This window comes from Phaenicophaeus curvirostris, chromosome 4, assembly GCF_032191515.1.
Source record: "Phaenicophaeus curvirostris isolate KB17595 chromosome 4, BPBGC_Pcur_1.0, whole genome shotgun sequence".
Lineage (NCBI taxonomy): Eukaryota > Metazoa > Chordata > Aves > Cuculiformes > Cuculidae > Phaenicophaeus > Phaenicophaeus curvirostris.
The window spans coordinates 42,405,662-42,430,926 of NC_091395.1; the positions used below are offsets into that span (position 1 = coordinate 42,405,662).

The 25,265-nt window shown below is 34.1% G+C and overlaps 1 long non-coding RNA gene across 1 annotated transcript in view; it reads left to right on the forward strand.

The window, feature by feature from the left end:
• The window catches only part of LOC138719580 (uncharacterized), a 173,142-nt gene that overhangs the window by 119,331 nt on the left and 28,546 nt on the right, over nucleotides 1–25,265 (forward strand). The window contains exon 2 of the long non-coding RNA XR_011337237.1: nucleotides 25,107–25,159. This is a non-coding gene — a long non-coding RNA (uncharacterized lncRNA). The remainder of the gene's footprint in view (nucleotides 1–25,106; nucleotides 25,160–25,265) is intronic.

A 25,265-nucleotide genomic window follows, 5' to 3' on the forward strand; every position in this document is an offset into this window, starting at 1 on the left:
TCACGTCTGTGGTAACACTGGTGTGCTTCCTTACTCATAATCCTTGGAGATGACAGCAAAATGTGTTACAGGATTCTCACCATATTACCAGACCAGTTCAGGAAATTGTTGCCTTGAACTACCGCTGAAATTCAGTTCACTAGTATAGCTTCACTATGCTGAGAAGCCACCAGTAATCTTAGCACCTCAAAAAAGTCAGTCAACTATCTTTCTTGCTCCTTAATTCAAGTTAGGAATAGAAGGCCTGACAGGAGGAAGTTGTTATTCTATGCATAGTTTCTGATGTATTCACTGCTAAGGAATCCTCCAATACATATAGTCGAAGAGATGTAGTTGACATCCTTTGCTATCAATAAAACTATATATAACATGTATGTTAACTGGTAAAAGAATATTATTCTAATCCAAAATCTTTGAATGTGTGAAGGGTGAATATAAGGAAAAACTAGACAGTGCTTGTGATATGATAAGCTTACACTTTGTTTTTTAGTCCTACCATTTATTCTTTCTGACTGAAATAAATAATGCAACAAGATACCAGCTTTTGCATTTACTTTAACCCAACCATTTGACTTTTCTCCTTGTGTACTTACTTTTATCATGTCACATCAATTTGGATTTTAAGCTAAGCCCAAGATGCTGAAAAGGTTAGAAAAGTGTTCGTTCCCTTTGTAGATCTCAAGTAAGTGTAGAAGTTGAGGTATGTACAGCAAGAAAACCTTATGTCTCTTCCAAAGAAGTAAATACTAAAGTCACGGAAGTTGTAGATTTATTTTTTTCTTTGTTTGCTTTTTCACAATACAGTATAACAGTGTGATTAGGAGAAGACTGAATTCCCAAACCCCTTCAACATACTCTTTTTCCAGCTGTATTAATTGCAAACCGTCCTAACTATAACCGTATCTTTATGAGAGAAAGAAGCTGATGTGTTTAATTATACTAATTAAATATTTAATTGCTTACACTAACGTATGTCTAAAAAAGTATGTGTGTGTATGTTTTGAACAGAACTGTAGTCCCATAAGTATATTTTCAGCAATCTTCCTTTTTAAAGCTTCTTGTTTGCTGAGATGAGAAACTTCTATTAATTAAGAGCTTTGGGAAAATAATTGCAATCTGCTTTCATTTCTCACAGCCCAGGACATAAAGCTGGCAAATTTGACCCTTTTTGTAATGCTTTCTGTGAAACTGATCTTACTCTATGGTGAGGCGTTTCTTTATCATAATTGAAACAAAAGAGGATCATTTAGATTTAACTATCTCGAAACCTTAATCCATTTTTTGAATTGTATTGGGTTATTAAAACAGTGCAAGTCACACATTCTTTCTCTGATCATTGCAATTTTAGAGTGAGCTACTACCTGGCCTCTCATCCTGTCCCAGATTATGAATAAGGCTCCAGAGTCCATATATAAAACAAAAAATTGTGACTTAAATTGTAAACATTCCCCTCTCATGTAAAGCTTAAGAAGATATCAGCAAAGGGTGTCTTCTTCACTATCAGCTGGCAAAACCCCAACAAATTATTCCCAGCTTTCTTCAGAGCTTTCCCTTTACTTCATTTGTAACTCTAGGTTATTACGAACTGGTTTCTGTGGGAGAGGTACTAGCAATGAACACCTGCCAAAAGGACAATCCCAAATTACCTTGTTAGACACTAATCTCAACCTGAAATTAATTTAGATCTTAGACACTTAATAAATCTCTCTTTCAAACCATCTGTTTGTTGCTCCCAAACTACTAGAAGTATGCCTGCACTGCAAAAATAGAGGTCCCAAACTGTTAACTTAACACAGCTTTAGTGAAGAAGGTTTAAACAGAACTATTTAGTTCTTTTCCTCTAGAGGAACTAGAGGAATTTACTGAAAACTTTGGCTCACTGATATCAGCTCTGAAAAGAGTTGAAAATAACGACAGTAGAATAACTTGTATTTTCAAATATTTCATTTCAGATCTCAAATAGTTCCTTTTCCCCTCCTTCTCCGCTGCCCCTGAGAGCTACCTCGTTTTATCACCGTTATGATTTCCAACTCCTGAGCAAACTTTCTCTTCTAAAATTGCTTTAAAAAATGTTGTCCTAGTTTTGATACCCCGTTTATCTGCATTTATCTGTTTCAAAATCACACTGTGAAGGGAGCCGTGTTGTCACCCTTAGGCCAGTATTTCAGGGATCACATTACTTAACCCTGCCTTTGACAGGAATAGTCCATTGATGATTTCTAATGGATTTATATCTATTTATAACTATATTTATGCACACACAAACACACATATTTACATATATATATGTAAATATTTAAATATGCGTACATGTTAAAATTGTAGATGTATATGCAAACTTTTTTTTAACCGTTTCCCTTGTTGAGAGCTACTTTGTCTTCAGTTATCTGACCTCTTTCTTTACCTATGGAGAGCAGAAATTGCAGCCAGAAAGCACCCTGTCACAAATCTCATTTGAGTACTCAGTTCTGTTCTGCAGAAGAGAGCAATACATAACTTGGAACTGCGCATCCTTAGGGACCCCTGACATTTTTCCGAGGAGCCAGATTGCTGTATGACCTAGTAGTGTTCAGAACGCAGTCTCAGCACTGTTTTTGCAGGCAGATGTGTACATTTTTGATATGAAGTTCCTTTGCTATCCATATAGCATTTTTCATAATTTTGCATCTTTTTCCAGATATTAGGACTTGTGCCTAAGAAACTGTTGCAACCTCTGATTGTCATTAGCCTTCTTGCAGCTTCTGATGCTCATTTTTATCTGTGGTTCAAACTACATGTGATTCCTTGTAAACATACCAGGTTTTATTTACTTTTTCTGAATCTAACACTTCATAACAATATTTTTTTACTATACTTGTATAAGATGCAGGTGTTAACTCAAAACCAGTGCTGATACTGAGCAACTGTACTGATGCTTATATCAGTACAATTTAACTGAAGCAAATAGATTTATACCAGTTTATACAGCTGAGGTATGGTTGTATTTTTGTTGCAAGCAAGTAATGACTAGTAAGAACTCGTCTAAGAAATAAGTCATGAATGACAAGTTGGGCAGAAAGCTGAAATGGGAGTTGTTTCTTTCACTTCTATTTTGAAAATGCCTGTGTATAGTGATCCAATATTTTCAAAGCTTTGTTATGATACTGTTTTCTTCATAATAGAGAAAGGTACAAGTTAATTATAGCCAAAAAGATTTACTGTTATCATTATAACAAAATCTGAGAAATTAAAAGCTATCACTAGATTCTGTGATTCCCCCTTATGTTATGTAATTAGGTTTTGGATTCTGTTAAAGGCTGAGAGTACAAGTCGCAAACCTGTCCCTGCTTGCTTTTGGCCGGGTAGATCATGATATGTGTTTCATATGAATGGAAGTGGTTTCAAACTGAATAACATTTTCAACTCTGGCTTGTGGGAGCTCAGCTAAAGATCTAAATATTTGAACAGGAATTAACTGAACATCTTAAATCTGTTTTTAGTTATGTTTTTGGCAAGATAAATTCTTGGTTTCAGTTCTTATTACTATGGAGATAAATAATTTAGTATTGACAGAAGGCTTATTTTAGTATTAGAAATAATTATTGGGAAACACTGAATGATTTTTTTTCCTGCAAAGAAGAGGTAGTCATTAGTTTAAACAAAATAAACACTTGACATTTTATCATTAATGTTTTTTTGTTTTTTGTAAACCACTAAATAATTTCAATCATAGTGTATTTGAAATTAGTTTTTTAGGAGCAAAAAGTGAAAACGTCAAGTAATAAAAATATTAAATGCAATCTTAAAGCAATTTTCTTTAATTTCAATTGTACTTCAGATTACATTGGACTTTCTTGGTCCAATCTGGTCTACAAAACTTGCTTTTTCTTTTGTCAGATGTATATCAAAGTATAGATGCTTAATAAAGTATAGATTTTAGCAATATATGCATCCTTGGTCAGCATGTCTGTTTGACATAGAAAGTAACATAATGGCCTAAAACTCAAAAATATTCCATGAGTAGAACATAGTAGTTTTCTGCACAGTGCATTTTGGAAAGGAGGCTTGTTTCTACAGAGGTTACCTAGACAGAACTTGAATTGATTTCAAGTTGACAATGCTTTAAGGCACTTCATGTGATTTTGCTCTTCATCAGCTTGTGAAAACTCTGTTTAGAACACAGTAACAAATTGCAGAATAATGTCAAAGTAGAAACAGCAATTTTTGAGTAGTAAGTACTTCAAACTGATAGTTTCAACAGAGTTTCTAAGTAGTACACCATTGAAGTATATTTAAATGAATTGTTTGCTAAATCATTTTGAATAAACCAAAGAAACACATTCTAGTAATTTGAATTCCTCCTAAAGTGGAATTTTGAGCCATGAAAAACATAGTTTGGCATCCTCATGAACAAAGCATCGTTTAGATAAGAATTTCTAATATTCAAAAACATAAAAGAATATGCTTGTCTGTTATGCAGAACTGTTATTACCCAGGCATTATCTTAAAGTAATTGCTAGCTTTTCTACAGCAGTGCTTGTACATTATTCATTGTGTACATTAACCACATTCATATTGAATTTCTGTTTCACTTACACTTTTTGACAGCTTGAAGATTTTTACCAGTTCCTTGGAGTTTCATTAGGAAATGTCTGCAGGCTATAGACTGATAGTTGTAAATAAGAGGAGCCATATCATTCTGATGTTATCAGGCTGCTGTGGACACATTTCCTTCTGCCAGCAGTACTTGATACTTTTAATCTTTGATGTCTTTTTTATTAAGATATAGGGTATAGGATATGTACTGGAAAAAACAAAGCTATCTTGAAATAAGAAATTTTAAAATAAATTAAAAATTCCTTTTATTGTGTAGCAGGTGTTTAGGGGTTAGCAAGATAATAATTGAGATATCAAAAGCTGCCTTATGGTTACTCATGAACATTTTTTATTTTACTGATATGCCTTTTTACTGTAGTAACCAACAATAATATATGCAGTACAAATGAGTCCTGTTCACAGAGTTTTACGGTGATGGTTTAATAGAAGGAAATTAATAAACCACAGCACAGCTTCTTGAATGGAAGCAAAGCTGTATGGGAATGACTGTTATCTGAATTATACAGTTACAAGAGTGTATTTTCAAATTAGTGCTTTTGTTTTACTTGAATTCTTGAAAAAAATATGTAAGGTGTTTTCTTTAGTTTGTTTAAAAATGCCAGATACAATTAAGAACATTAAGGCAAATTTAAAGCAAACAGTAGTAATACAGGAGTTTCTTTATCCTTGTAATTCATGATTGTTTCCTTTAAATTCACGACAATCAAAATTATTTCTAAGGTCTGGTTTTTGGTTGTTTGGGATTTTAATTCATATTTCTTCAAACATCAAATGCTTTTGAGGCAGCACTGATTCTTATCATTCTAGTAACAGTCTTGATTACAGCTACTGGTGTCAAGGACATATATTTCAGATTTAATTCAATAAGAGGCATGGATGCTTCTAAAATAAATTCTATGTGTCATTTCCTTCATATGATATCCCTTTTTCCTCTCCTTTCTGTCGTCATTAGAAGAAATTGCAAATAAACATTGTCATTGCATAGACTAGGACAAGAAAAAGGAAGAAAACATCATGTTGCTATTGCTTGTTGCAGTTTTTAATGTATAATGGTAGCCAAAAGCAAAGATGGGGCTATACATTTAATTCCTTTGTATAACTGGGCAAAGTATTGTGCATTCAAGCATCAATGTAATGCCACTGATTTCAGAAACACTATACTAGTATGAAAGACAAGTCTAAAACATTTCTTCCAAGAAAAGTGTTTTTAACTTTTGATTAGTTTTGGTGAAGCCAGTGGTAAAATATCCATTTTAAAGATTGGTTTGTCATGACCAGTCCAAAATATCATGTATCTCATAAAATGTACACCATCGATATATTTAAATTTCTATTGAGTTGAATCAAAGTAAATTCCTGAAATATAGAAATGGAACAAATTTTAAACAAAAGGTTTAAAATTAAACTTAAGTATTTTGGGAGACTTATTCAGCTTCCTTAACACTGCAAAACCAACACTGGGCATAGTCTAATTTTTCAGAATATTGTGGCTTCCTTTCTTTATATCTTTAGGGAATGAATCCCATTAGTTTATATAGTGCATCACTATTACTTGATGAAATTAAACTATTTTTAATATCAAAATGTACTATCTTCCATGTGGGAATGTGATTTTACTTGCAGTTTCCATGTGCTAGGGATTGTCAACTGCTAACAGAAGACTATGTAGAAAATCCCAAAATGTTCTTCCACAAGAGTAATATTTCAATAAGAAACTGTTATGTTTATATCTATCACAATGAGAACAACAAAGTTTTAATGTAAAATACAAAATCAATGTAATTTTACTTCATAAACTATTAAACAAACATAGAATCTTATATAGGGCAGCATTAATTCAAAATGAAACTGAAAATATAACAAAACAGTCTGATATAGTACAAAACAGTCTGATATAGTACAAAATGTAATGAAATGTGACATTTACAAAATATTTTCTTATATACTGGAGAAATGAAACACATTGATTGGTTTTTGTACTTTTTATGAACTTTTTAATTTGCTTTGCTTTTGTGCTGCTACTTTATGCAATATATGTAACACTTTATATCTTTTTGCACTAAGAGCTTCTGAGACCTTAGTTTTGTGGTATTCTGAAAATCATATTACTGTAATAAGATATGTGAAAATGGATTGTACTAGAAAAATTACCTTAAAAGTACTTTGGTAATCCTTCAGTTCTGGAGAGCTCTGTTTGTACACTAGTTCAGGCCTGAAACTATTCTATACTTCTGATTGTCAGTATTTCTTACTAGGCAAATAATATTCAGTCATACAAAACTGAAAAATAGCAAGGGAAATACCTTAGTTCAATTTACATTAGCAGGAGTTTTCCCATTGGATTTGTAATTTTTAAAAATGGCTTACTTAAAAGATTTTATTGCTGATGTAATACATATTTATATGATGCATATGGCCAAGTATTTGTAGAACATTTGAATGTAACTGATGTATTTTGTCCAATAGTACACTATGCACAGCTGATCCATACTGTATAACTACACTAAAAAAAGAATGATAAGTGGTAAAATTTATAAAAAATGGAGAAAATTCCTCAAAACTCTGTCACTCATACTGATTTTGATATTCAAATGATGATGTCAGGCCAGACACACTGAAGTTAATTTTTTAAATACAAATTATCCACTTTTATAATAAATAATGCCCATATTAGTAATGAAAATATGTGAACCTTTAAAACATAATTAAACGACCTGAATTATGTCATGGTCTCTTAAATATATGTGATTGTTCTGTAATTTATTTTCCTGAGTAAATTTTTCCCATCTAATATAATTATTACCTCAGAGCATGACCCATGAGCAAGTACAACATCCTGAATTCAGGAGCTTGCAGGAAGACAGTGTTGCAGTTAGGTATACAATGGACAGAAGAGAGTCCTATAGCAACACATAATAAATCACATGGAATATCATGTTTACCTTAGTATGCCATATATTATATTAAGTTTATCTGTTTCTCATAAACTGCTAAGGACTTGCTGTATCAGAAAATGATGAATGACATTGCATTACAGTAATTATTCCAGTCTTCTGTATTAACTTAAAAAATGACTCCTCCCCCATGCCTGCACTTTTTCAACAAGGCCTTTGTTTTTCTATATATGGTTTTAAAATAAAATATTAGGTATTTTCTATAGCTGGCTTTCTCAGTACCAGAACTTTAGTCTTTATCATTTGTTTCAACATTTCCTTTGGATCTTCTTTAAAAATTTTGTGCACCGCATTGTATTTTTTCTGTTTCAACAGCTTTTTTACGAGTGCCAATTTTTAATTTAGGTTAGAATCATTCAGCTGCAGTACTGAAGATCCAAGTTCAAGACTTCACATTAGAGTATCTTTTGTTAATATTTCTAATATTTCTGTCATTCAGAAATACATCGGGTCACTATTATCTGCTGCCACATATATGTAAATTTTACATATTTTACATAAATGTCATGAAAAATGAAGTTAGGGGAAGGTAATTCTGCTGTGTGGAACTGTAGCATTACACGTAATGTGCTACGTGTTATGTGAACTCCCAACAATAAGATATTTCATAATAATTAATAAAATCTTTAAAAAACAGATAAGATACTAAGGTGATGAGATTATACATATATATTTCATGTCTTCTGTTTATGTAGTTATTTCCAAATAACACAATAAAGACATGGAGAGCAGCTATCTCATCTCTTGACTCACTACCTTTCCTATATGTCTTATGAGTCTTATCATTAATCCATGCTTAGCATCAGATTCTTCTCCAGTCTTTCAGTACTCCAGTTAGCTAGTAACCCATTGAAGCCAAAGAGGAACACAGACATATGATCCTTAGGGACTGCATGTGTTAACTGTGTTTCTGTGGGCAATGCTTTCCTACTGGTGCCTTTCTACAGTCATCTGCTGTAGGGCTGGAAAGGAAGGGAGCATTAATAACAGACAGCTGGAGAGCAACGGGTGCTGCAGAAACTATAATCACCAGTCCCATACCTGAAATTAGAGGCTACATTTCTCATAGACTGCATTGCAAAAGCTTTGTGTTTGCAAAAACTAGCTGCTAAATTTAAGCTTTTTAGAAAACCTCATCCCTGGAGAAAAAAAAAAAACAAACTTCATTTTTCATGCAGTTAATAGAAAGAATATATATATCTTGTCAGGTTTATTCTCTTTGAACATTCTTTATCAGTCACCACTTGATTCCACTAATTCAGCCAGATCAACACTATGAAAATGGGAATGCATCCATATTACCAGGGGACAAAGAACAATCATATGGTAGAAACTGTAATTCTGGATCATCTGCTTAATGCTAGACAGCCTCAGGTGCAGTATTGCCTATTTTTGTGTACTTTTTATGACATTTGAAGATACATATAGAAATTTACACTGTAGAATATCCACAAATACTTTCCCATGTAATTGCTTTTAGGGTAGTTTTCATCAGTTTTGTAAGGTAATTTAAGGCTTGTACATAGAATAACTGCACAGAGTGAAAAACTGCAGTTTAATAGCAATGAGATTATGGCTACAAATGTAGTTCTTAGAATAATAGACCACTCTTGTTATCAGTTATGAATGAAATGTTAAGACAATCACTGTTCTCATCATCTACCTGCATAGCATCCCTCGAGCCAAACCTTAAGATCAGGGAGGCTCGTGCTGGTGATTATGACAGTAGCAATATTTTTTCATAACTCTGTGGATGAGGAAGAGTATGTATGGGCACTCCAATGACAGCATGAATCAGTCATTCTGAAAATGTCCTTTCAGGAGCAACCAAACCAACTGATCTCTGTGTTTTTTTTTCTTTTGCTATTGTTTTCCATTCAAATATTTTAATATCCTACCATTTTTCTGTTAATAAACATTTTAAGCTGGAAGGTGAATCTTTACAATTGTGAATTTGTGAAGTGTTGACACTGACCTGCAACTGAACACCCACCAACTGCTCACTCATTACAGCAGGTTGGAGAGAGAATCGGAAAGGCAAAAGTGAGAAAAACTTGTGGGACAGTTTAATAAGTGATAGGGAAATGGGAAAGGAAAAAAAAAGTGATGCAAAAGCAATTGTTCACCATTTCCGACCAGTAGACCAATGCCCATTTCTGTATCTTATTCAAAGAGTATAATATTTTGTTAATCCACATTATGTATTTCAGGAATTGAACATTTGAAGTAAAATCTCAGTGCCAGCTTTCTCATTGCATTTTAGGCTATTTATGCAAACCTTGTTGGTAGCATAACAGGCATTAAATTCCCAACTCTGGTGAACTACAAGGTGTTTGTGATGGTCTTGTTGCTTCTGGATGACTTATTCTGACTAATCACTTCTAAATATCTAGATATTTATCTAGTATTTATTAAATACTAAATAAAGTATAGACTATCTAGTCTATCCTAGATATGGTGTAGGCTCCCACGTTGCCTTTGTACTCTCTCTTAAATATGTTGGAGCTTAGCAAATTTAGAATATAAGGTATCAGTAAATTCCTTTCAGTGTTGTTAACTATTTTTTTCATTTTACAATGGAAGCTGAAGGTAAATAGCTGCTAGTATGGACATTGTATCTCTTGACTGAAAAACATAAAATTCTTTCAATTTCTGAAAATAAAACCCCAAATGCACAGTAGCTGACTTTAATATATTATTTTCCCAGTTTTTAAATCAGGAGACCGTGATTTGCCCAGGGAAGTTGTGGCTGCCCCATCCCTGGGGGTGTTCAAGGCCGGGGGGTTGGAACTGGATGATCTTTAAGGTCTCTTCCAACCCAAACCATTCTATGATTCCATGATTTTGCACAATCCGAACAGATTAATTAATAAGTATCTACATAACTTGTGCTGAATTGTCTGTGCTGCTTTGGCTATCTCTCTTTATTTTAATATGTAGAGGCTGATGTACAGTAGATACAAGATCTGTGTTAGCTGCTTTTCCACCTAGTGTACTTTGCCTTCTACAGCCGTTTAAACAATGTCAGAGAACATTGTGAAGATTAAATGGAGTCATAAGAGAGTGTGAAGCTAGATTGACTCAAATTATTCAAAGCATTAATAGTCTGGGAATAATTAGCTTTGCATTGTAGCTATATTTTAAGAATTATATTAAAGTTGTTTTTCACAATCACACTAAATCTTTCTAGTGAAGAACTGCACTGTGCAGGAAAATTTCTTGATACCATAGCACATTGTACTGCCTCTTAAACCTCCTGAATCGAGGCATGCAAAGAAGAGCCTGGAATGACATTACCTCAGTATTTCAAAGTTTTAAGGATGCTAGACTGTGTGTTTAGGGTTAAGAGCATATAGAACATATTTCCAATGCTAATTTACCAGCCAGTTCAAGCCTTTCTTACACTTACATAGACTCCTATACAACAATTTGAAGAGAAGCAGTTTAACGAGGTGGAAGCCAGCCATTTGTTAGTAACTCAACAGGCATAGCAAAAGTCTCACAATGAGAGCAAAGAGAGCCTAAGGATAATTTGCTGACCACAGCATCTCTATAAAATAATTAAGAGAGAGATGGAAGAGGATTTTCTTATTTTTTTCCAAGATCACAAACAGTGTTTAAGTATGTGCTAAGTGTCTAGATATGGAAGAGTTCTTTAGGTTGCAATAGTTTGCAAGGATAGAAGTCGTTTTGTGTGAATAGAAAGGTGAGTTTCCATTGACAAACACTGTAACAAACAACCCATTTCATTTTGGTATGCTTGGTTTTGTTGAATAACTAGTTCATGCAGCCTTGCAGTGGTGAAAAAAACATGTTTTGCTACTTTATTAGAATAATAAATGTGCAATATGATGCATATTTTTAAATGTTCAGAAGAAAAGCCCAACCTGAAGGCTTGATATTATTCATAACAAAGCTTGTCTGGAAATTCCCATTCTTAAAATTCTGCAAAAAAAGATAATATTTAAAATGTTAATCCCAACCTCAAACTTTTTTTTCTTTTTTCTGCTAGTAAAGCTGATATATTTAGATATTTGCTCAAATGTAATTGGAAAGAAGTGAGGTGATCTCAAAACTATGATGGTAAACAGATCTGTGAATTTTCTGAGATTCTTGGGAGCTTTTAATCGTTAGTGGACTTGGCTTTCTAAACTGCAAAACTCAGGAATTCTTTTCTGGGCACATTCCAGTCATAATGGCCCTGATGCTCTGGTTTGCATAGGGAGGAAACTGTAGTATGTGAAACTGTTGAAAACCACAGCACTGATAACTGTCAGGTTCTTGAAGCTCATATTAGGGTCCTGGGCTTTGGATGGAGCTAGAGAATCCAGTGTTTCCAGAAAATTAAATGTATTAACTTCACTGATGCTACAGGAATCACTTTTACAAATTCTCAGTAACAAATAATGAAACAGAAGTTATTCTGTGTCTTTCTTTCAGTGTGAGACAACACATTTTAGACTTTAAAGTTTCCACCTGTTTCCACTTGAAGCTAATGTTTTATTCTCACTCATTTCCTATCTCTGGTATCGTGTTAGTTGATATCTAATTCCTGAGCACAGGTATATGCTCCAGCATATGTGTCAAAAGACACATTTTTGGTTCAGACTGCTCATCTGCACCATTTGAACTAGATGATCTTTTTGAGTCCCAGTATGAGCAATAGGGAGGTAATAACCATAATATATTTTCAGTGAGGTTTTTTTTTTGTTTAGATTTGCTTTACATTTGAAGACTCCAAATTATTGCTTGCTGGTATACTGCCAAAATGCTTATTCAAGTTCTTAAACTTGTTTCTGAAACATTTATGATTAACAGTATCAACCATGGTGAATCCGCAGGGAATAAATATGCGCTCCTGTGCTTAGAAAACAAAAAAAACCCAAACCTTCTTTCTTGTAAGACAGGAATATCTTAAAGATCATCAAATTTCGGTTGGGATGGTTTTTTTTTTTTTTGTTAAAAGGCATCAGACATTTTCTGCGTTTGGTAAATTGCGGGCTATACTATGACTATATTATTTAAACAATGTTCTCTAAACAATTTTTAACAAAAGCTTTGTTGTCTGTTAGGTAAATTGTAAATCTTCTATTATTTGAAGTTAAATTTACTTTTCACGAAGTCTCAAAAATAGAATTGTGATTTGTATACACATAAGTTTGTTAAAAAACTAGCACAATAATTAGTGTACTAGAAAACTTTAATGAAAAAAAAATGTATTACCTCATTAAGGTATAATATTAACTAGATTAGTAACACAGAATCACAGAACGGTTTGGGTTGGAAGGGACCTCAAAGATCATCCAGTTCCACCTCCCTGCCATGGGCAGGGACACATGCCACTAGACCAGGCTGCTCAAGGCCCCAAATCTCTCAGCCTTTCCTCGTATCTTTTTCTCTGTTTTTAGGAAGGTCCTAAGAGGGTCTTCTTACAAACTACAGAAACTGTATGTTAGTAGTCAGGTTTGAGAAGAAAAGTCTACAATATCTTTAGCATGTCTTCAGATCATGTTTTAAAACTCTGAACTGAAATAGCTTGTGGCAATGAAGCTTGACTGAAGGCAAGCATACCCCTCTTATGAAGTCCAGAAGGGTGTTTGCTTAAGAATGGTTTTGGTGTTATCTTTTGACAAAGGTTAAGTAGCTCCCTGCTAAGAGTGTTGGCTGTTACAGACCACTTTGCTTAGGAATTTAATTTTTCTTTTGGTAATGTGTCTGCAGAAGAGAACCACCTAGCTGTCTAACTTGGGCGTAAGCATTGTGCTGGACATAGGAGTGCTATAATACTCCTAGGAGATCAGTGAACAGGGATTAAATTAAAAAATTTAAGTTTTTAAACAGAAGAGATTTTTTAGCGTGCTCAGAAAGCTATAGAGAATTTTCTGGTGATTTTATGACTGATATTTTAATTAACTTTATGGATATTTCTCTTTTTTAAATACAGCAGATGATGTTTTAACTATAACATTAGTAAGAACTCTGCTCACTTTATAAAGCACCTTGGTATTAGAAAAGCATTAAAAATAGCTATCAATAATGATGAATTTGAATGCATCCCCAATGACTTAATTAAAATGACAATAATGATTTGGTTTTAATAAGAATTCTGTTGCTGTCAATGAGATAAAAGTATATGGGCAGATTTTTAGCATCTTACCTCAGTGCCCAGTGGACATAACAACAGAAATTAAGCCTAAGTAATTAATACCAACAGGAAAAAAATAATTGTTAAAAGCAATAATTGCCATCTGTTCTTGTCAGTATTATTAATGTGCATAGAATGGCCTTTATTACAAAATAGCTTACAACTGTAGTGCTGACAGAATTTGTTTCTTTCAAAGTAGCTGGACTTGCATTAAAGAACTTAAGGCAAATAAATTTAAAATGTTAGCACAGCCTAATAGTACTGGTGTATCAACCAGTTTATAATTGCAATTTGCAAGGAATGCAGATCTCACAGGATTAAACACACAATATCTAATACTCGTGGATAAGGTTCTGAACCATTTGTGTGTAATACTTTTATGTCCTTTAACTGATACACTTAAGCTGGCAATGTAAGTTTGATTTTTTGAGGAAACAAAATATACATTGTTTCAGTTTCCATAACTACTAGTGTTCAGTTAATTTATTTGCTATGCAAGTCTTTTATGATTTTTGTAAATTTATTATACTCTATATTGCTAGATTTTTGATTCATTTTTCTAGGCCTAGAAGGAATGATTTAATGCTGTTTACGAAAATGATACTTTACAACTACTTATTATCAGATTCTTTTCTAATATAGTTTCCTAAGGCTTATTTGTGTTCTCAGGTTATCATCAAATCCCTGCATTCTCCTGAGTCAATTTCAAATTCAGTAGCTAATTTCTGCAAACTTAACAGAGGAATGGAAGTCTGAAAAATATTAGATTCTTACAAGGTTAATGAAAATCAGTGTTTAAGTAAAAAAGTGGAGCTCTATTCATTGTTCTTTCTAATACAGGCAGAGGGTATTCTGTGATCTGAGGCAGTAGATGTGTTTGGCAGTGGAGTGAGCCTGTTGCAGATGGCCAACACTTGTAGGTTATAGAACATCTCTTGTCCAGCCATAGGAAAACAAATACTGTTAGTTCCATGGATCACCAAAGAACGTGTGCTGGAACATTTTTATTAGAACAGGATCCAGGTTAGAGTTACTCCTAGTTTGTGGAGAAATTAAATATACATCCCTATTCAGGGTAGTGTTTAAGCAAATTTATAGCTTAAGATAAACATTTATACTGAAATTTTCCCTTGCTGAATGACGTTTTAAGTACTTTCTGAATATGGGCAATAGAAAATTTTCTCTTGAGGCAGTGAGCTTATCAAATTCAGAGAGAAGTTCAGAAAACTATCAATTTAGGCAATAAAATCGAAAGCCTTGATGGCAGCTGTGAACAAAGAACAAATAACAAAGTCAGCCTTGATGCTAGCTCTGAACAGTAACAACTTCTGTTTCAGATGTAAGGTGGTTTGGTTTAATTTGTATTTTTAGCATGTGTGTCACTTCACTTACTTCTGTATTTCTGTTTTATTACCCTGGTCATATCTTATCATCATTAAATTAATTTTTTTTCCTGTTTATTTTTACTTTAATGCAAACAGCTCAGAAGAAGTGCTTTTAAACAGCTGTTCCTGTAATAGATTGCACAGTGTGTCTTGAAATAAATTGTTCTTAAATTCTCTTATGTGTTTTCCTATCTTATGATTTTCCCATAGTACATTTAAGACTTAATTCTTCAAATTGTTCAGCATTCAGAGATTACCATCATGTATAATAGATATACGGGGTTTTTTTCTATGATGATTCTACAGGTCTGTTCAGCCGCAGTTCCTAAGGAGTAGTTTGAGGTACGTTAAGTAGGACTGTGAGATGTTCAGTTTAAGTTGTATCAAAAGAATTTCAGATTTTAAAATGTACAGTTCAATATACAGAGAGGCTGATGAACACAGGTGCTCAATGGTTCTACACATACTCTCTCTTTATATATTAATTTCAGACAAATAGCTAGAATGGCATATTTCTGAGCAAAACAGTGACATTTCTCAATTGCCCATTCAGACATAAATACTTTTCTGATGATGACAAAGAATGTCTATGTTCCTTTTGCATTCGTCAGCTTGAAAGGCAACAATAATCACTCACAGCAAAGTTTATAATTCTTAAAGCCCTGATCTTAAAATTATAATGAAGAACTGGTCTGTAAAGAGAGATTTTAGAAAACGTTAGCTCATTAAACTGTTTTGTGCTTTGTGTATCTCCTTGCACCAAAATAAGAGCCTTTTCTTTATTTGAAGTACTGAAATAGTTATTTAAGTTGTTTGATGTGACTTTAGAATCATAGAATCATAGAATAGTTAGGGTTGGAAGGGACCTTAAAGATCATCTAGTTCCATCGCCCCTGCCATGATCAGCACTAGATCAGGCTGCTCAAGGCCCTATCCAACCTGGCCTTGAACACTTCCAGGGATGGGGCATCCACAGCTTCCCTGGGCAACCTGTGCCAGTGCCTCATCACTCTCATGGTGAAGAAATTCTTCCTCAGATCTGGTCTAAATCTACACCTCTCGAGTTTATACCCGTTCCTCCTCATCCTATCACCACAAGCCTTTATGAATCATCCCTCTCCAGCTTTCTTGTAGTCCCCTTTCAGGTACTGGAAGGTCGCTATAAAATCTCGTCGGAGCCTTCTCCATGGTGAACAACCCCAACTCTCTCAGCCTGTCCTCGTATGGAAGGTGCTCCAGCCCTCTGATCATCTTTGTAGCCCTCCTCTGGACCTGTCCCAACAGTTCCATCTTTTTCTTACGTTGAAGATTCCATAACTGGACACAATACTCCAGATGAGGTCTCACAAGAGAGGAATGGAGGGGCAGAATCACTTCCCTAGACCTGCTGGCCACGCTTCTTTCGATGCAGCCCAGAATATGATTGGACTTCTGGGCTGCAAGTGCACATTGCCAGCTCATGCCAAGCTTCTCATTGAACAGCACCCCTAAGTCCTTCTCTGTAGGTCTGCTCTCAATCATGTCAACCGCATCATGTACTGAAAACGGGGATCGCCCCGACCCATGTGTAGGACCTTGCACTTGGCCTTGTTGAACCTCATGAGGTTCTCACAGGCCCAGTTCTCCAGTCTGTCCAGGTCTGTCTGGATGACATCCCATCCTTCCGGTGTGGCAACTGCACCATTCAGCTTGGTGTCATCTGAAAACTTGCTGAGGGTGCACTGACCCTTTGTTGTGTCTCTCTTGTACTTTCCATCTCACAGAATTCTTTTAAAACAAACAAGGTGCCCATTGATCGTATTTATGATCTGTTTTGTTTCAATCATTACCTACTCTGCATACAAGTGTCAGGCATGGGTTTTCCTGGATTTTGACAGGATTGGCTTCCAGAAGGATTCCAATACTTCAGACACTGTCTTTGAACTCCCTGAAGATTGTTGTGTCTTGGTATAACTAAATTATGCTGCAGTTTATTTTCTATGGGATGTTAATATTCCTATTACCATCTGTCATATACAAGGTATGCAGAAGAGTCAGGAAACATCTGTTGACAAAGATATTTCCAGAACTCTTGTATTTGAGTAAGGTTATTCACCTGTATATCAAGTTATAAATGCCGCTATCGCAATTAAGTGCTGGAAATCCAAGGACCAAGATGCAAATAATAAATCTCTTGACAGTTCAATAGTATTCAATGTTTCATCTATCACAAGTGAATGATTTTACATTATTTTCAAGTATACAAGAACAATGGCTTATGACAAATACAAATTCTTGCTATGTCATCTTCAGGAGATTCTCTTAGACTTTTTTGTGTCTGTAGACTTTCTCTGATAACTCATGGTTCTGACCTTGCTAACATTGATGGAATAACAGAGCTGCATTTTTAAGGAAGTATAGAACGTAGGAGCATAATAGGAACAACATAATCCCACTTTATGAACAGGTGTCAAATGATGACACAAGATACTGTATTGTACTTCTGTTAAGGGCCTTGTACTCCTATTAAGTATAAAATTCCCAAAGCAATGTGGTAGTTGTTGCCTGTAAAAGCTGACCAACTAGTCGTCATCAATAAATGATTGTATTCACTTAAAAAAACTAATAAGAAAAAAAAATCCAAGAAAAGTGAAACAAAGAACAAATGCACTACTTCAATTACAAAACAGATGCTGATGGAATATTTCTCATGAAGTTACACACAGAGTAGATATCAGTCTTGACTGGCTGGTCTAATTGACCCTCATTACAGTAGTATGTATACAGATTGTCCCCTCTGCCATAGGATAATGCATAACCCCACAATTATGTGCAGTAATTCTGTACTGTAATGCTGTATTATTTCCTTAAAATCATATGGCACTTCTAATTAACTAGACTTTTCATAAATCCATGTACTAAAAGCAGCACAACTAAGAAATCCTGTGAGTTTAGGGCATACCATGGCTGGGGTCTGTTGCAACCCAAATTGGGGTATCCAGGAGTCGCTGAAGGTGACCCTGGGACCCCTAATATTTGTGGATCCTCCTCAGGCTAAATTAGGATGAAACAATATCAAACTATCAATTTAAGACATATCTATTTGCACAAGTGAGGTCTTAGGAGTAATATAGGTGATGGCTTGTTAAATCTGTAGCAAGGAAAAGGGAAAGAAAAAGAGGGGAGAAAAGGAAAGAGAGAAAAGGGTAGAATATTACCATCCCAGGTTCCAGTGTTGTCTTCTAGGATCCCAGAACAGCAGGGGAGCACCCGTACTATCACTTAAGTGTTATTTATAGATCAGGGTTCTTCAGGGGAGGAGTTTTGGTGTATTTGCATAGTGCCCCCTTCTGGAAGGTTCTGGAGATTCTGAAAATGAGTCTGGCATCTTATAGGGGTCTTATGTGATCTTCCTTCTCCTTCTGCCAGCAGGACTGCAGTATGATCTTTCTCAGTGTGCATACACAGCTGAGCTGTCTGCAAGCTGGCAAAGAGAGCCTCAATGTGACTTATTCCTTTTTGTATCTGGAAACAACTGATTTAAGATGTGCCATTTCTGTCACAGAATTAGTCTCTTACAGCGTCTTCCAAACAGCCAAATATGTATGTAAAGAGAAATGCCCAGGCTTGTGACTTGGAATTCCATTATAAAGTTAATTTATTAAAAGCTTAATATCCATAGATGGTGACTGTGGCATATAACCTTGATTCTTTAGAGTAATTCCCTGCTTTGGTCTCAAAGCGATGATCTTATGCAATCATCTGGGGTTTGATGGTCTTCTGTTTTTTCTGGAAAGAGGTTTGCTTGTAGATGAAGTTTTTATCACTGGGCCAAGTGCAAAATGAAGACACAATGTTTACCTTCTTAAAGAGTAACAAATGCTAGATTAGGTTCATTAAATTTATTATGTCGTTTGTTATCAGACCATAGTGTTTATTTATTATACTTAGCATAAAGAAAGAAAGAAAGAATAAAAGACTTGCCTTTCTAATTGAAGAAGTCCCTAATCTTCTTCAGGAAGCTGTCTAGTTGCTGGATGTCATTGATGAAAATGAAGGAAAATTGGTAAAAATGTTTCTGTTCACCAGAACATAAAAAAAATAGTTGAAAGTTTCTGTCTGGGCTCTTTTACTCTTTTACTCCTGCTATCCTGAAAAGGTCAATGGGGGAAACACCCAGGAGGAGTCATCTCTGAAGACCAGAGCCTCTTCTCCCAAGTGACAGGGGACAGGACAAGAGGGAATGGCTTCAAGCTCCGCCAGGGGAGATTTAGGCTGGACATTAGGAAAAAATTCTTCACAGAAAGGGTCACTGGGCACTGGAACAGGCTGCCCAGGGAGGTGGTTGATTCATCTTCCCTGGAGGTGTTTAACGGATGGGTGGACGAGGTGCTAAGGGGCATGGTTTAGTGTTTGATAGGAATGGTTGGACTCGATGATCCGGTGGGTCTCTTCCAACCTGGTTATTCTATGATTCTATGATTTTGAATGTTGTCAACATACACAGCTATTCATTTTACATTAATTTTCTGTTATTCAAGCAACTTTCAAATTAATGTAATCAATAACGTTAATGATGTTTAAAAACCCAAACAAGTAGTAGCAATGGAACATTAAATATAGCAACCTTCTGCACTTGATATCAATCTATCAAGCTACAAGTATTTCTAAAAGGGTGGGTACTAAAAGAGATATATTAAATTCATTAACAAAATACCAAAAAAATAGATGTGTAGCAATAAAATAGAATCAATGTTAATTTCCATCTCTTACTTTTTCTTCACTTCTCCCTATATACAAATTTATCTCACCCTATTGTAAGATGTATACACTGATGCAAATGGTCCTTGATCATAATTTCTTATGTGTAGTGTACAAAAATATGTTGCAGATGTTGACCTTAAAATTATCACTTCAGCCGCCATTCAAACGGACACAGAAATGCAATTTCATCAACACTATAAACGCTTATGCTTCCATTGTCTTATGCAGCTGTCTTGAGGACTGCATGCACATGTATTTATAAATCTGCAGTACACATGAGAAACAGAGCTTGGAGCAGCTCTTCCTGTTTTAGTGGGTTTTGCTTCTGAGTGTTGCAAATTGTGTTGCAGTCACTTGATTTTTTTTTTTTTGACAGCTCTTATACAAACTAGGATCAAATAGTATAACTTTTAAAAGGAGATGTAGATGGAGGCAAGATATGCTGAAACAAGACTGAGATCAGTTACAGAAAAAAAATATGATTACCTGTATAATTAGATTTTTTAAACTAAAGTTTTCTTTGCCTTGTATTTCTATCATATAAGTAACATTTCTAAAGGCTTCAAAAGGGTACAGATAACATTATTTTTGTAGCATAGTGAATGTGTGAAATTACAGTGATGGTGAGCAGCATCATGCATGACTTCCTATGAATTATCTCTTTTACTCATTTCTCAATTTTAACGTGGTTTCTAGCTGCATAACTTAAGTTTCCATGCAATTTATCTATGCTATGATATTTATGCTATCAGTAATGTATTGATAGGTGCTCTCCTGTAGGTCTGATTCTTGACATTTATATACTACTTAACTGTGTGTAAATTTAGAAAAAAAACCAACCAAACAAACAAACAAAAGCAAAAGCCTCCAAAAAACCAAACACAAAAGCGAAGGATAATGTTCAGTGTCCAGAAGAGTTACTTTTCATTGCACTGAGTGATGTTATATTTTCCCTTGTGCTAGATGATTTTAAGATTTATTTGAGATGAAAAATTAGGAGATAAGGAAACTGGCAAGAACAATTTCAGTGAATTTTTTTCAGCTTCCTGGCATTCTTTTGGTAATATTAGTGTAAGGGAGTGTGCACTGTTCTGTGTTTTGAGACTTCTAGTAGAAAGGGATTGAATATTTGTTATTGTTCTACAATAGTGATGCAATCACAAGTGTTATGATCGTAGGGGTTTTTTTTTCTGAGCTGACTTTTTTCCTGCTCTCAAGCTGCGGCATACAGAAACTACTACCCATTCTCTAAGTTTTTCAATAATCTAGACAGGTTCAAAAAGGTTCCCTGAAGTTTTTATAGTAATATTTACAAGTAGGCTTCTTGTACTATTGTAAAATAAAAAAAGGAATGCTTTATATGCTATATTTATCATTCTAAAATTTTGTTTTCTATTTAATATGTAAACCATTTTCCAGAGGGAATTATCATTTAATTCTTTTGCTTTCCACTTACTACTTCATTTCAGTTGTAAGTCATCAGTGCATTTGGCAATCCTACAGCTCCTTTCTCTGTCTTGGTAATTTATGTAGATTAGAAGCAATAAAGATCTGAGAACCAACTCCCCTGTGACCCTTTTCAGTGCTTTACTTTCTAATCACTTTACTTTAATCAGTTCTTTATCTGTTCCCATGTTTAACCTGAATCTTTCGTGCTTTCATTTTAAGATGAAGACTATCATTTGAGACATTATCAAAGGCTTTATGTAAATCCAAATTATGGTCCTTGTACTATTATTATCAATTTTATTTTTAATCTTCTAAAAAATAAGAAGTGACTGCTTGTCAAAATCTTAATTTCTTTAAATGTTTTTTGATGAAAAACTGTATTAGTTTTAAATTATTGACAATTATTTAACACTCATCACCTTTAAAAGTGTTGCATGGTGTTGTGTAAACTATGATTTTTTAAGGTCATTTTTCTCTACTTTTTTCCTCTCTATGCCATTATGTGTGTACACTCACACATCAGTAATGGGTCAGGGAAAGCAACAGGAGTATAGTTCTTTTGCAGTTTCAGAATGTATAAGTTACCGCAGAACTGTTTAGGGTTGCAAGGGAGTTGTGTTACTTTGATCCTAACAGTTCAGGTCAGACTGATTCTTTAGGAAGTGAAGGAAAAGAACAACAAAGCAAGCTTTTCTTGCTGTATTTGACTGCTGTATTTTAGGAAATGCATTTAAAAATAATAAAAAAATTAGATTTAAAAGAAATTAGTTGTCTGCAGAAACTGAGGTAGCCCAAGAATAAAAATAATATTTTGAATGGGTTGACTGATCTAAAAAGACTGTGTAAGAGCAGAACAACGGGTTCAACTGGCAGGCGATAGTTCTGGAGGGGATCCAAATGTATTCCTCTTCTTTCCTACTGATTGTGATATGTGTGTTCTGTTTTTCCCTTAGGAAGATAATGTTTAGAGGTGTTATATATATTTTAAAGTATTATCTTATTATTATAAAATTATTTTTGCATCTATCTTCATTTTAGAAAGATAGTAAGTTCATCCCAGATATTCAATTTTTAGGTATTTTTATGCAAAACCCAAAATATCTTACTGAACTTTGAATGTTTGCTATCTTCTGCTGCTCCTAGAACTGTTTCCTGACAACATTAACATATTTACATGAGCTATCACTATTCACTATGCTTTTCAATTCCAGAACATACTGTAAACATAATCATACCTTACGAACTGCATGCTTTTTTCATGTACTTGGAAAAAAAAAAAAGAGAAATATTAGAAGTATTAGAAAGCTTATGCAAAAACAGGGAAAAAACTTAAAATAAGAGCTAAAATGAAGTACATATTCAAACTTTTCAGTCTAGTGGTTAGCATCTGATCTATCACAGAAGGGTCCTACTGAAACAGCTTGACTATGACTAGTTCTTACTGAATCACTTAGAGAAGTTTGCCTACTTAATTTCACCATAAGTATGAATTAACATTGATCAAAATGATAAAGGTTACTTTGAGAAGCTAATGATAAAAATCAAGATGATGATCATGTTTTCCTTATTTTGTTTACAATTAAATGCAAGAATAGATGTGTTAGGAATTCAAGATAGGACTGGAAGTCAGAATATGGTGCCACTTGCTTAAACGATTCTGATAAAATTAACAAAAATTTAAAATGTAATAAAATTAATGCAAGTAGATTCAAGCTCTAGGAATCACTGTGAAACTATTATAATTGTAATATATGAAATGAAAAGGCCCAGATAATCAAATATATATTGAATTAAGGACATTGACAGCATTCAAATTTCACTGTCTTGTAATCACCTGCCCAGACAGATCCTGTGATGCACTCTGAAGACTAAAAAATTACTCTCACCTCCCCAATCTACATATTTAATGAAGCTGAAGTTCAAAACCTGCCATTAAACAAAATGGAATAACCATGAAATTGTCCTTCAAAGCAATTGCTCCTACACCAAAATGAAATTTTAACTCTCAGATTCATTTTTTTGTGCATATTTAAAGATTCAGCTCAATATTTTCTTGTTATTATGGAGTATTCAGCAGCAGTTAAGTATATTGTTACAGTAAAAAATGGTAGAAATTCCGTAAATCATGAATACTCCAAGGACAAGGAATAAAAGCTATTTTAAATCATGAACAGGCTGTAATGCTGAATGTCCTACCAAAATACAGTTATCAATATTTCGTACAAGAGGTGGGAATTTGGAACACCTCTTTTTGTAACATTCTAATTAGTAATACAATGTTTTATGTGAAACTAAACATTTTTTTCACATTTGTCCTGTATTTTTCAGTATTTCACATTATCAATCCTGACATACTGACGTTGAGTAATTTTTGAAATATACTCCATTTTTACTGTTTGAAAAGAGAAAGCAAAAATTGGAACAAACTGTATTAAAAGGTTACTAACTTACTTTTAAAAAAGAAATTTTAATTATAGAATATATTTAACTACATTTTAATTTGTTTTATAGAATATTTCTGAAGGTGTCATGACTTTTAGAAGTAGTTTTAAAGAGCGTAGGAAAGAGTGACAAACTTTGTCCTTCCTTTATCTTTAGAAATAAGTTATTTTCTTTTCCTTACCCCTCCCAGTACTTTTCCTCTTAAGTACTCCGTTATTTTCTACAGTGAATCTGAGAGTTCTCTCAGTAAATGCTTCACTAGTGGCAGCAGTGGAACCAGCACACGTTTACCAATGGGCTTCTGCTGAAATTTATGCATTCCAGACAGAGTGAAGCATTGCTAGCATATTCATATGCAGTCTTGGAGGTATTATGTAATGTTTTCCCATGGAAGACAAAAGGAAAGCTTTAATTATAATTCCTATAGTTTTGCAGTGATTAAAATAAATGAAAAACAATTAGAAGCACCAAACTGAGAATTGTTAATCTTAATTTACTAGATGCAGAAAATCTAATGAACTTTTAAAAACAGAATAGTAAATAGCAAATATGAATTATTACTATATTTTGTATTAAATCTTTTTTTGTATATACTATACCATGCTACCATGCACTTTATTGTTTAAAGTATTTATTATTATGCATTTATTGTCATAACACCTCTGAGTCAGAATTCTATTGTGACGTTGCTCTGTTCAAGTGAAAGTCACCTTTACCCACTGGAACTTAAAACATAAGTGCTAAACATGAGACAGCATATGAATAGAAAAGGAACAAGATTCAAGAAAATAGTGGACAACAAAATTCTCTATAAGCATAGCCACTTGGATTCCAGTCATTATAGAAAATTCTGTAGGTACCACATAAAACAAGTACTGAACATTAGGAAAACATTACATTAGGAAAAAATTCTTCACAGAAAGGGTCATTGAGCACTGGAACAGGCTGCCCAGGGAGGTGGTTGATTCACCTTCCCTGGAGGTGTTTAAGGCACGGGTGGACGAGGTGCTAAGGGGCATGGTTTAGTGTTTGATAGGAATGGTTGGACCCGATGATCCGGTGGGTCTCTTCCAACCTGGTTATTCTATGATTCTATGAAATATGCTTAGACTAATAAAGATGCTTTGATTATAAACACAAACTAAGTGGGAGGTCAGCACTTAGGAGCTACTTGAATCATGTTGAGCATAATGTCTTCTATTTTTTTTTTTTTTTTTAAGAGCATATCACATTTCTAGAGCCCTGTGGTTTTCTTGATGAGAATCACAGAAAACCACAGAGAGGAACATTATTAGCATAAATAAATATATATATAACTAAATAATGAAGGTGATTTACTTTAGCTGTGCATTTTGAGATATCACTAATAATACTTTATCTTCTTTGTAATAGGTAAATACTACTTTTCAATAGATTGACAAAAGGAACTGCAAAATACTTCAAAGGTAAGGACCTCCTTAAAAATAATACTTCAAATGATCATTTTTTTCTGGTTTATCATTTAGAAAAGAAAATGGAGAATGATAATTCTTCCTGACTATCTGGCTGATG